We start from the raw sequence: 12,411 nt of genomic DNA on the forward strand, positions 1-12,411 counted from the left end.
TGGCTGGAGGATATTTCATATGTATATATGTACAGTATTACATTTTAATCAGCATCATTTCATTATCTTGGGTATGACTTTCATCAGACCCTCATTCTGATGTTTAGTTGTTAAGATTGTGTCCTTCAAGATCTCCTAATGTTCTTTTGGTAAAATGGACAGATATCTATGGACATAGTTATAGTTAAGCAAAAAAGTAATGCTAATTTTATTTCTTTCTCTAGAGTTGTACTGTTAGAAAGTGATTTATATGGACATGATGATCATAGTATAATAACCCAAACATTTAATTTCCTAAGGACTTAGGTGATGTTGCTTTGTGATTTTTCAAAAAATGCCATTTCATTATGTCTTCTGCAGTTGAATTTATGTGAAGTAAACACAACTGGTTATGTGTTGTGAGTGGTGCAAATACAGGGTTATTTGTATAGTATCCCTTCTTTGAAGTGTATTTGCATATAAATTTCTGAACATACCTTCTAAATTAGGAAATGAAATAGCTACATATGACAACTTGTCTTTTTAGCATATCATTTTGTTAGGTATGAGGGAAATATTTGTGTTGGAATAGGAGACAGCAGGAGAAGGAAAGAGATAGTAAAATAATGCTTCCTAACTATCTTAAGGTCATGGATTCCTTTGAAAACCTGGAGATAGTTCTAGATCTGCTACTTGGACCGGATTTCAAGAGGTTAACAGTTCTTGAAGCCAGATCTGGACCCCTGGCTGAGGTCACCTAAATTAGATTCTCAACATGTAGGTGGGCTCGGTTGCTGCACACACAAAACCCTGAGTCAGTCCATTATAATAAAGTATGATGACATTAATACTTACATTAATAATAAAACAATGAAAACTTAATTGGAAAAGTAACATGAGCCAGGTATTAATTTATAGAAATATGCTTGTGATATTTTGTCTAGTAGACTTTAATATTTGTTCCTAAATTCCTTTTTCAAAAATAACGTACAATAAGTGAACGAATGAAAAAAGGGAAAATTTAAAAACTAGGAAACCTTAACTAAAATCATATTGCATTGAAGACAAAGGCCCTAAATAACGGGTATAAAAAGGCGAAGGCTGTAAAAAAGTTGTGTTTTTATAAAGAATGTCTTTATGAGTCACTGGATTATTTACATGGAATTCTGTGGGTTGGATTATAATTGAGGCTGTCTTGCATTTCGAAGGCATGAGGTGCAGCTGCCCTCTGTATATAAAGGACCGTTTGCTTTGTTTTTCCTCCCAGCTCCCGCTAGGCCACGCTGTCCTGACCAATGGCCGCTCTTGGGAGCCATGGTTCCTCCTCTGTGTCCTTCTTCCTTAAGATTCTTGACTCAATCTGTTTGTTTATAATCCCCCTTAATCCAAAATGATTTGAGGTAAATGTCTAACAAATTATTCTCCAGAGAATTTCCTCCTCACATGTGGAGCTTGATACTGTCCACCTGACTTCTAACACCTGCTCTCAAAAGGAAAGTGCTGTGTGTACCCCATTGACTGAGCTCCTACTTAAAGCCTGGCATGGCAGGCGTGCGTTACGTTTCATCCGTCTTCACAAACACCCTGTGAGGGGGGACCCACTTAACACAGATGGAAACTGGGCCCAGAGAGGCTATCATTTGCTAAGGTGATGGCTCAGCAGACCTGACACCAAACCCATGCTTCCCACCGCAGCAGAGCGCCCAAGAAGACTGCTCCAGTCAGTCCTGCCTCTCATTCTTCTTGTGAATGCAAAATAGCTCAAATGAGTAGACCACATGACTAGTGCTGGGAATACTTCAAATCAAGGAAAAAGAAGGCCATCACATTTAAGTTTAACATTAACTCGTGTAAAGCATGAGCACTGGGAACCTTGGTGCCCTTAAAAAACTCAGAATTCTTTGGAAACTCTGCGGCGAGTCTTCTTGAAGGCAACTCTGATGTCTTCGTTTTTCTAATTAAATATTTTTCTCTGACTTTTTACTAAATCGGGCAAATACAGAAGGCCAATAAAATAGATAAAATAGTATCTTATGAACACAGTATTCCACTAGCAAGTCTCGAGATGTTATAGTGAGATGTTGACTAGCCCACTGGTACTTTCTGTTTTATGAAGATTTTCATTGTATTCATACTTACCTGAAGCAACAGTTCTGTCATCCTTCACATATCATCATATTGTACGGCCTCATTTTTGCCTTTCTGCTTTTTCCCCCCTTTCCTTTTTCTTTAAATATTTTTTTATTATATTACGTTAGTCACCATACAGTACATCCCTGGTTTTTTATGTAAAGGTCGATGATTCATTAGTTGCATATAACACCCAGTGCACCATGCAATACATGCCCTCCTTACTACCCATCACCAGCCTATCCCATTCCCCCGCCCCCCTCCCCTCTGAAGCCCTCAGTTTGTTTCTCAGAGCCCATAGTCTCTCATGGTTCATTCTCCCTTCTGATTACCCCCCTTTCTTTATCCCTTTCTTCTCCTACTGATCTTCCTACTTCTTATGTTCCATAGATGAGAGAAACCATATGATAATTGTCTTTCTCTGCTTGACTTATTTCACTTAGCATTATCTCCTCCAGTGCCGTCCATGTTGCACCAAATGTTGAGAACTCGTTCTTTTTGATAGCTGAGTAATATTCCGTTGTATATATGGACCACATCTTCTTAATCCAGTCATCTGTTGAAGGGCATCTTGGCTCCTTCCACAAGTTAGCTATTGTGGACAATGCTGCTGTGAACATTGGGGTGCATATGGCCCTTCTCTTCACTACGTCTGTATCTTTGGGGTAAATACCCAGTAGTGCAATTGCTGGATCATAGGGTAGCTCAATTTTTAACTTTTTAAGGGACCTCCACACTGTTTTCCAGAGGAATCCATCAAAATCCTAGAGGAGAGCATAGGCAACAACCTCTACCTCGGCCACAGCAACTTTTTTCATGACACATCTCCAAAGGCAAGAGAAACGAGAGAAAAAATGAACTTGTGGGACTTCGTCATGATAAAAAGCTTCTGCACAGCCAAGGAAACAGTCAAAAAAACTAAGAGGCAGCCCACGGAATGGGAGAAGATATTTGAAAATGACACTACAGATAAAAGACTGGTATCCAAGATCTACAAAGAACTTCTCAAACTCAATACACAAAAAACAAATTGCCAAATCATAAAATGGGCAGAAGATATGAATAGACACTTTTCCAATGAAGGCATACAAATGGTTAACAGACACATGAAAAAATGTTCAAAATCATTAGCCATCAGGGAAATTCAAATCAAAACCACAGTGAGATACCACCTTATGCCAGTTAGAATGGCAAAAATTGACAAGGCAAGAAACAACAATTGTTGGAGAGGATGTGGAGAAAGGGGATCCCTCCTACATATTTGGTGGGAATGCAAGTTGGTACAGCCACTCTGGAAAACAGTGTGGAGGTCCCCCTTTCCTTTCCAATATCCAGACTTGGAGGTGTATGTAAGAGGGGAATGGTGAGAACGACCCAACTGAAATAATAAAAGAATGATCATCAGTCCCTTCATTTGACCTGTCTCAAGCCCCAGGTAACTGTCCCACAGTGTCTGCTTAGGGTTCTGCATGATTCTTCCAGCTGACACTTTGTACATGTCTGGAAAAGTAGATGTCACTATCTCTTTGAAAATTGCTTCAATCTTGTTTATTTCTCCTTCTCCTTCTCGAATTCCCACTAGAGGCATTTTGGCCTTTCTCATTTCCATCTTCCATTTCTTCTCGGGCTGCTGATTCCATCATTCCACATCATGATAGTTCGATTGCTCCCGTGATTTGTAATTATTTTGTGTGAGCTCATCTACACTGAGAATTATTCTTAGGACTTTCAAATGCAGCAGGTGTGAAAGTGTCTCTAGGAGTGGTTCTGCTTGGGCTTCTGCTGGGATACCAGGGGTTTTATGGGTCCCAAAACAGTTTTTATGTAAATTTCATGGTTGGGGGTTGTAGCAGCACATATTTGTTATAAATTTGGACAAACTGTCACCTGTAAATGGTACAGGCTTGTGGCTGATGCAAGCTTATGATTTTGCTTTCTATGCAGTGGTTTGTCTTTCTGTCCACAGCCTTAGAGAGGGAGGGATCTCTTTTTGTACTTCTTTTGTATGTGGGAGCTCTGGCTTTGCTCTAGACAGAGGCCAACTCTCCCATCTCTGTCGGGCATTAAGATTCAGGCTCAGTCTCTAGGCCCATAAATGGGTCTAATAACCTGCATACTATGTGTAGCATGACCCCCCAGTTATCTCTGGCTTTCGTTTCCATCCTTTTTTCTAGGCTCGAGAATGTTCCATTCTTTCCTGTAATCTTGACTACATATTTTTAAAGTATTACATTTTATGCAGAACTGTATCTTGGTGGTACAAATGGGGCTCTCTCATGTCTTCTCAGTCCTTTATATTAGAAGACCTCTCTATGTGTGATACTTTTCATTATTTGGGGGGAACATTTCCTATGTTTCCTATTTTTAAAGACAATTATGAAACAATAAAAAATACATTGTACGTCATACTCTGAGATAGATTGTAAGAGAGCTCCATGACATTCATTTATCTAAATTTTAAATAAACCAAATTTTAAACAACTTCTGGAATTTTAAAATGAGCAATAAAGTCATTACATAAATTAATTGGTGTATTAAATAATGTTATATTACAATGAAGATAATTCTTATTTATGTTAATTATGTAATCTGTGGATTATTTAAATTGGCTATCTAACCCATTGATTATTTATTCTTGGGCTGTCTATGTCTTTACTACTAAATTTTGTTTTTATTTATTAATATCTCTACCAAATATTAGTTGGAAAGTAAGGATAGATATCAGGACAGTTTTGTTACTGATTAGAGTTTGAGAGATTTGTTGCTTGAAACTAATAAATTGAGGTTTGAGTATTTTATTTGTCTTGTGACATAAAACTCAGAACTTAAATATGAATTTGTAATCAGAACAGGTACTCAGGGAAGTACCAGTTGATTTCAGGGCTTTTTTTACTTTGCAACAGGGAGTGAAAGGGACATAAGAATGTAATATAATTATCAGATTCACCTCTTGGATTAACAATGATAATGAGACAATAAGCTTATTTTTAAAATAGTAAAACCTAACTAAAATATGACTTGCCTATCTACAATATAATCTATTTCCAATGAGATATATCAGGAGTAGGCAAACTTCTTCTATAAAGGGCCAGATAATAAATATTTTGGACTTTGTGGGCCGTAAGATCTCTGTCACAACTACACAACTGGGCAGTGGTAGCAGACATAGACATTGGTAAACAAGTAGGCACCGCTGTGGCTTAGGAACACTCTACTTGTAAGAACAGGTGAACGGTCTTGACACACAGGCCATCATTTACCAAATCTTGATCTATACTAATGAAAGCAAGCAGTTATAAAGAAATAACTTTAGCTGTGAAAAATTTTCCACATAAATTGATACTGTCAAACTTAAAAATTAGCAAAGCCTACCAAGCAGCAAATTAGTTTACTTGAGAATAGAGAAATTGCAATTTGGGACACGTAAACTATGGGGAACCATAGGCAAGTCCGGAGAACAGGGAAGAACATCCTTTTGTAGAAGAAAGAAGGAAGTTGGGAGGGGTTGTTTTGAACGAATGTTCCTTGGAGGAAAATGAGAGTTTGAAGTCGTAGTGGCTTCTCATTGGCTGCAGGTGACTGAATTGTGGCAGCTTCTCATTGGTTGCGAGGAAATCTTACTCCCTCCTGCTGGTCTGTGTAGGCTGTGAGGAGCAGTAGTGCAAGAGAGCCCCTGCCCAATGACTTCTGACTCCTTTTTGAATGAGGTTGCCTTTGTTCATTTTCCCAACAGATGCACAAACACTATTTATCACTTCATACAAAATACTGATCCATTCATACTCAAAAGTTTTAGGAGAGAAGGAATTGGTCCCTTTTTATTTTTTGCTTCACCTTCTTTACTTCGGGCAATGACATAATTCACAAACTTAAAAAAATGTTGCTTTCCTCTCTGGAGCTGAAATTTCAAACTGAGTATGTGACTGTAAACTACCTTAAATTTATAAAAAGTAGAACAGTGAGATTTTTTTAAAAAAAATATTTTAATATATGCATCACCATGAATATGTTGTATACATTACATTACATTTAAGGATCATCCTTGAATTTTGTCACTATACAAAACTGCTGCAACAGCCCAAAATATAAAAAATTAGAGAAATGTTTATATGTAACCCATATTTTAAAATGGAAATTGTAACCCATCAGTAAGCCATGATTACCTGGTTTATGATTTTGTTTCTACATACAGTAATGAAATGGAGGTGAGCCAGAAGGGTCATTTTCCTTTAAGAGATAAGAAGGATTTATATAAATTGGAAATAAGGGGAAAAACCTAAAAATTATTTTAACAAGTTTGCCTCTTTTGGCATGTAAATATTTTACAGTTTCCTTAAACTATGTAGTTTCATAAAGTATTCTTAGTTTCATACTGGGAAGGACTCCAGATTTTTCTATGTTGCTTATTTTAAAAATATTAACTACATATTGAAAAGTGATGTTGTCTTTTATTTGCTACACATTAAACAGTCGATTTTGGTTATTTGTGGATAATTTTTTCAAATAAAATAAAAGGTGGCAATCATCTTGCAGTGCATCAAATCAACATGTTGTACCCCTTAAGCTTTTACTATGTTATCTGTTAAACAACTATCATATGATTTCTCTCATCTATGGAACATAAAAACTAGGAAGATCAGTAGGAGAAGAAAGGGATAAAGAAAGGGGGGGTAATCAGAAGGGGGAATGAAACATAAGAGACTATGGACTCTGAGAAACAAACTGAGGGCCTCAGAGGGGAGGGGGGGGAATGGGATAAACCGGTGATGGGTAGTAAGGAGGGTGCATATTGCATGGTGCACTGGGTGTTATACGCAACTAATGAATCATCAAACTTTACATTGGAAACCGGGGATGTACTGTATGGTGACTAACATAATATAATAAAAAAATCATTAAAAAAATAATAAATAAATAAATAAATAAATAAATAAATAAATACACCCCAATAAAGCTGGAAAGAAAAAAAATTAATGGAACCCTTCTCATCCGCTTCAAAAAAGAAAATACTCTTATATTGGTGGTTCTATATCACTATATATGTGTCCAAACCCATAGAACATAAACACCAAGGGTAAACTCCAGTTTACTGAAAAAATCACTTTCAGTGATTATGATGTGTCAGTGTAGTTTCGTCTTTGATAAAAAATGTACCGTTCTGGTGAGATATATTGGTAATGGAGGAGGCTGTGCCTGTGTGGGGACAGGACGTATATGGCAAATTTCTGTACCTCCCTCTCAATTTTATTTGCTCTAAAAAAATAGTCTCTAAAAAATTAAGAGTGCATACATACCGCACATTTTCTTTATCTGTTCATGTGTTGATGGACACATAGTTTGTTTTCATACCTTGGCTATTTTAAATAATGCTGTGGTGAACATGGAAGTGAAGATATCTCTTCAAGATCCTGATTTATTTCCTTTGAATATATACCCAGAAGTGGAACTGCTAGATCATGTGATAGTTCTATCTTTAAACTTTTGGAGGAAGCCCCACACAGTTTTCCATAGTGGCTGCATCATTTTACATCCTCACCAATAGTGTGTAAGTGTTCCCATTTCTTCACATTCTTGCCAGCACTTGTTATCTCCTGCCTTTTTTTGAGAATACCACTATAACAGGTGTGAGGTATATCTCATACTATTTTGTAGACTTGAAATTTGCTAAGATGGTAGTATTTAGGTGTTCTGACCAGGGAAGGAAGGAAGGAGAAACAGTAACTATGTGAGGTGATGGACGTGTTAATTAACTTGACTGTGGTGATCATTTCACGATATATGTCAAAACATCAAGATGTACACCTTAAATGTATATAGTTTTAATTTGCCAATTGTACTTCAATAAAGCTGGGGAGGGGAAATGGGACTGTGGAAAATTTTTCCATAGGATATGCTTTTGATATGATTTCTGTGTTACATCCAGAATGTGGCTGACTCCTGCCCCCATTAAACAAACAGATTTTTAAAAGTTAATCTGCTGCATTTGGAAAAGAGAGGGAAAAATTCAAAGGCCAGACTTTCATTAGCAATGGTATGAGTTGTAGCACTGCAAACTTCTTATGGCTCCCTAGCCCTAATCTCAAACTGCAGACGAAGTACCTCCATCCAGTAGTTGCACTCATCCCACATTCTTCGTCTGTCCAAAATGGGTGCTTCATTATTCACTTCAAACCATTCCCGCTCTGGTTGCTTTTCGTTCCATTGATTCTCCCACACAGCCAGGTTAAAACCTTTCCCATGTCCATCCAAGTGGATGCTAAGTTCCATTAAAGCCTCGCTCGACACGGCTTCCCAGTTTCCTGAATCAGGGTCCCGTGGTCTCTGCTTCCTTGATGCTTAGACAGCAGCTTATACAGCAGCTTGGTGTCCGCCACCATCTGGGGTTGCTCAGCAAATTATTGTGGAGTTAGGCTTAATTTTTTCATCCTCTCAAGTTTGAGCACAGAAACCTGCCTTGAACTTCCTTTGCACGTAAGAAACGTCATGAAGAAGCCCAGGCGGGCCCTACCCCTCCATTTCTCTCTCGGACTGCTGTCCGTCAGCCTCCTCCTCCCGTTGGCATTTCCCTTCCCGCACAGCTGGACTCATGTTGATGGCCTGAGCTTCCTTGGCCTGACCAGCATCGTCAGCTTCCGCCTATCCACATGTATCTGCTCTGTCACTGAGAAAATTCCTGCCACAGATCAGTTCTATAGTGTGATTTTCCTATTCTTATCCCAAAAATGTTTTTAAAATCCTGTAAGTGTTCAGTGCTGAACATTCACAACCTCCAGCCTCAGCTGGAAGGACCCTTAGCCTCATGCTGTGATCATTCACCCTCTCCCATCCCATTGGGAGCCATTCCAGACTTCCTCTGCTGTCTTTACCACCCTTAGCAGATGACCTCTCTCCCTCTCAGCTGAGACAATGAGGCACTCAGGTATGCACTGCCTCAGCTTCCTGTTCTCCCCAGCCATAACACTAACCATGCCCCCATCTATCCTCCCCTCTTCAAATCTGATTGCCTTGGGTCCTCGCCTCCTGCTTTCTCCTTCACCTTCTTCAGGTCATTACATTTCCATGACCCTCCCCACCATGGGTGCCTTCCTCTATTTATGAATTAGTGCAAGATTAAATGCATGTGTAAGACTTACGTAAAAGAAACACCTTTATAGAGAGATGGTGGCTACACATATGACTGGTTTATTAAAGACAGAAAATTAATTATTATCAGCCTACTTATGAGCTATTTAAAGCAATCCTGCCTGTTTTGAGAGAGTTTTTGTTTGAAAATTTTAATCAATGTACTCCATTACAATATGAAAAAATTGGGGCAAAAATGATTTAAGATAGTTTTTGAACAATGAAAGAACATAAGATGAATATTATAGCATTATCTTCAAATCAATAATTATGTTATTTACTAACGTCATCCAGTAAATACCTGATATTTCTTGGACTAAATATTGAAGTACAAATGTTGGTATTTTAAAAAGGAATAAAATGATAGGGGATGAAAGGTAAAAAAAATTTATTTTTTAATATATTTTTAAATTTAAATTCAATTAGCCAACATCATTAGTTTCAGTAATTCATGAGTTGTCTATAACACCCGATGCTCATCACATCACGTGCCTTCCTTAATGCCTGTCACCCTGTTACCCCATCCCCCCCACTTCCCATCCAGCAATGAAAGATAAAATTTTTAAAAGACTAGAGAGAGGGGGAAGTTTTAGGTTCACAGCAAAATTGAGAAGAAGGTACAGAGATTTCTCATATTCCTCCTGCCTCCCCCACAGCCTCCCCACTATCAACATCCCCTCCTACAGTTGTTACAACACTGTTAACCCCCAAAGCTCACAGTTTACATCAGAGCTCACTCTTGGTGTTGTACATTTTCTAGGTTTGGACAAGTGTGTAACGACATGTATCCCTCATCATAGCATCATAAAGAATAGTTTCCATGCCCTAAAATTCCCTGTGTTTCACCTGGTCAGCCCTTTCTCACCAGACTCCTGGTGAGTGCTGATCTTTTTATTGTCTTCATAGTTTTGCCTTTTCCAGGATGTCATATAGTTGGAATCACATAACCTTGTCAGATTGGCTTTTTCCACTTAGTAGTAAGCATTTAAGTTTCCCCTACATGTTCTAATGGCTTGAGAGCTCATTTCTTTTTATTGCTGAATAATATTCCATTGTCTGAATGTACCAGTGTGTTTATCCACTCAGCATTACTTAGGTTTGTGTAAAACCTTTTTCTTAATTTTTTTAATAATTTTTATTTTGTTATATTAGTCACGATACAGTACGTCCCCAGTTTTTGATGCAATGTTCCATGATTCATTATTTGCATTTAACACCCAGTGCACCATGCAATATGTGCCCTCCTTAATACCCATCACCGGCCTATCCCAATCCCCCACCCCCCTCCCCTCTGAAGCCCTCAGTTTGTTTCCCAGAGTCCACAGTCTCTCATGGTTCATTCCCCCTTCTGTTTGTAAATTCTTTTTAAAGGCAAAAATTATATGACTTCCTTTTCTAAAAGCATTTCTAAAAGTATGTTTTTTCATACCACCAAACTTTTTTGTATTATTTATGATGTGGGAAGACAAAGACCTGGATTTACTTCTTCAGAGCGTACAATACAAATAATTGGCTGTGTTCTAGAAGTTTGTTTGCAAATCTGAGTATATTTTCTCAGAAATGTATCTTATATCTGTTATGTTGTATGAATGCTTTGCAAATGCTTCTTTAAGCCTAATGCAGTTAAATAATAATGTTTCTTGTTGCACAAAGCCAAAACATTATTCAGAGTATCAGTTCTGTGTTTCAGTTATTAAAACCAAGAATACATCAGAATAAGTGATGCTTAGGATATGCCCAAAGAATAAGGATTCTTTCCTGGGCACATAAGTGGGATGAGTTTTCAGTGACAGTTTCAGCAGAAAGGAGCCAAGTGTGGTCCTGGGAAAGAGGAGGATTCTGCACACAGCAGGGTGCAGGAAGATTCTAGACATAGTGGGGATGAGCTCACAGCCACTTGGGGACATGCTGACGTGTGAACCCGAGCAGGAATTGTTACCAGCCATATCTATAAACCAGTCGTAGACTTTATGTTCACACAGCATAGTCTAGATGTGAAGAAAGCTTAACTATTTCTTTCAAATATACAAAAAAAAAAAAAAAAGAAACAGAGAGAGAGAGTGAGAGAAAGAAAGGAAAGGAAAATTCTCACTTTGAGAACCTAAAGCAATTACTTCATTCTATTGAGTTGAAATGAAATGTCAAAAATGACTAAGCTTTCAGTTATACTCCTGGGCATAAAGGTGAACTGAAACAGAATCATGTTCCAAAAGAGAGCTCTCACATTGCCAGGGATCGAAAGTGGGGTAAGATCTGTAGAGGAACGGGAATCCTGAGAGTCGGGCTCAAACCAAGGCCGTGGAATTGTCCTCGATTCTGCGCTCTGTTTAAGCTTTTACTGAAGCTGAATTCGCTATTTTCCTCTTCTTTGGTTATCTAAGATTGTGTGAAAGACCAAAATTCTTTCAAGACAAAGGGTCCACAGAAGGATACCCATGGTGCCTACCAGTAGTTTTCACAAGTAGCTAACAACCCTCTGAACCCCACAGTGAAGACACACATGGGTGACAGACTTCCCCATTGAAGATGGTAGTGCGAGGGTAGTATTTACACAGCACCCTCCTGAAAATCATTCAAAAGCAGCAAGGGAGTGAAAAACTCAAATTCTATGGTAGGCAACACCAGGAGACAACCAAAACCGAAACCACAAAATTCGTGGAAAGTTACCCAAAAGAGTGGGGATTGAACAGGTGTGTGTCTGAAAGAATACTGAGAGAAGTCATCAGAGCTGCAGGCTCAGAAAACCCATCTCTGTGTGTGTTTCAAAGGTGAAGAGTGTGCCCTGTGTGGTACAGTCTGCACATCTCACGTAGTGGGAGGAGGAGATGAACGAGCTGACAGCAGGGGAGCATTTGCACCAGGCTCTGTGCCAACATGCAAAGGTAGGCAGATGAGGAATCACACAGATAAGTCCCATGTCAGGAGACAGTCTGTCTGTTGACGCTAGGCATAGGACAGATCTTGTGTTATGAAAGAAAAGGGAAGGGGGGCAAGAAGGGAGGGAGGGAGAGAGGGAGGAAGAAAGAAGAAGAGGGAGAGGAAGAAACCAAACAAACAAAAAACCTGAGAAAGGAAAACTAGACAAACACAAATACTTTGGGGTAATGAAGAAAATTCCAGTCAGACCAGAACATACCTCATCCTGGCACAGACCTCCTGAGAGTAGCTGGTCAGAGAGCA

At 38.7% G+C, this 12,411-nt stretch overlaps 1 protein-coding gene across 6 annotated transcripts in view; it reads left to right on the forward strand.

The window, feature by feature from the left end:
* The window catches only part of SGCG (sarcoglycan gamma), a 139,312-nt gene that overhangs the window by 1,808 nt on the left and 125,093 nt on the right, over positions 1-12,411 (forward strand). The gene's annotated exons all lie outside the window — the stretch shown is intronic.

This window comes from Ursus maritimus, unplaced genomic scaffold (genome assembly GCF_017311325.1).
Source record: "Ursus maritimus isolate PB19 unplaced genomic scaffold, ASM1731132v1 scaffold_10, whole genome shotgun sequence".
In the NCBI taxonomy this organism is placed as follows: Eukaryota; Metazoa; Chordata; class Mammalia; order Carnivora; family Ursidae; genus Ursus; species Ursus maritimus.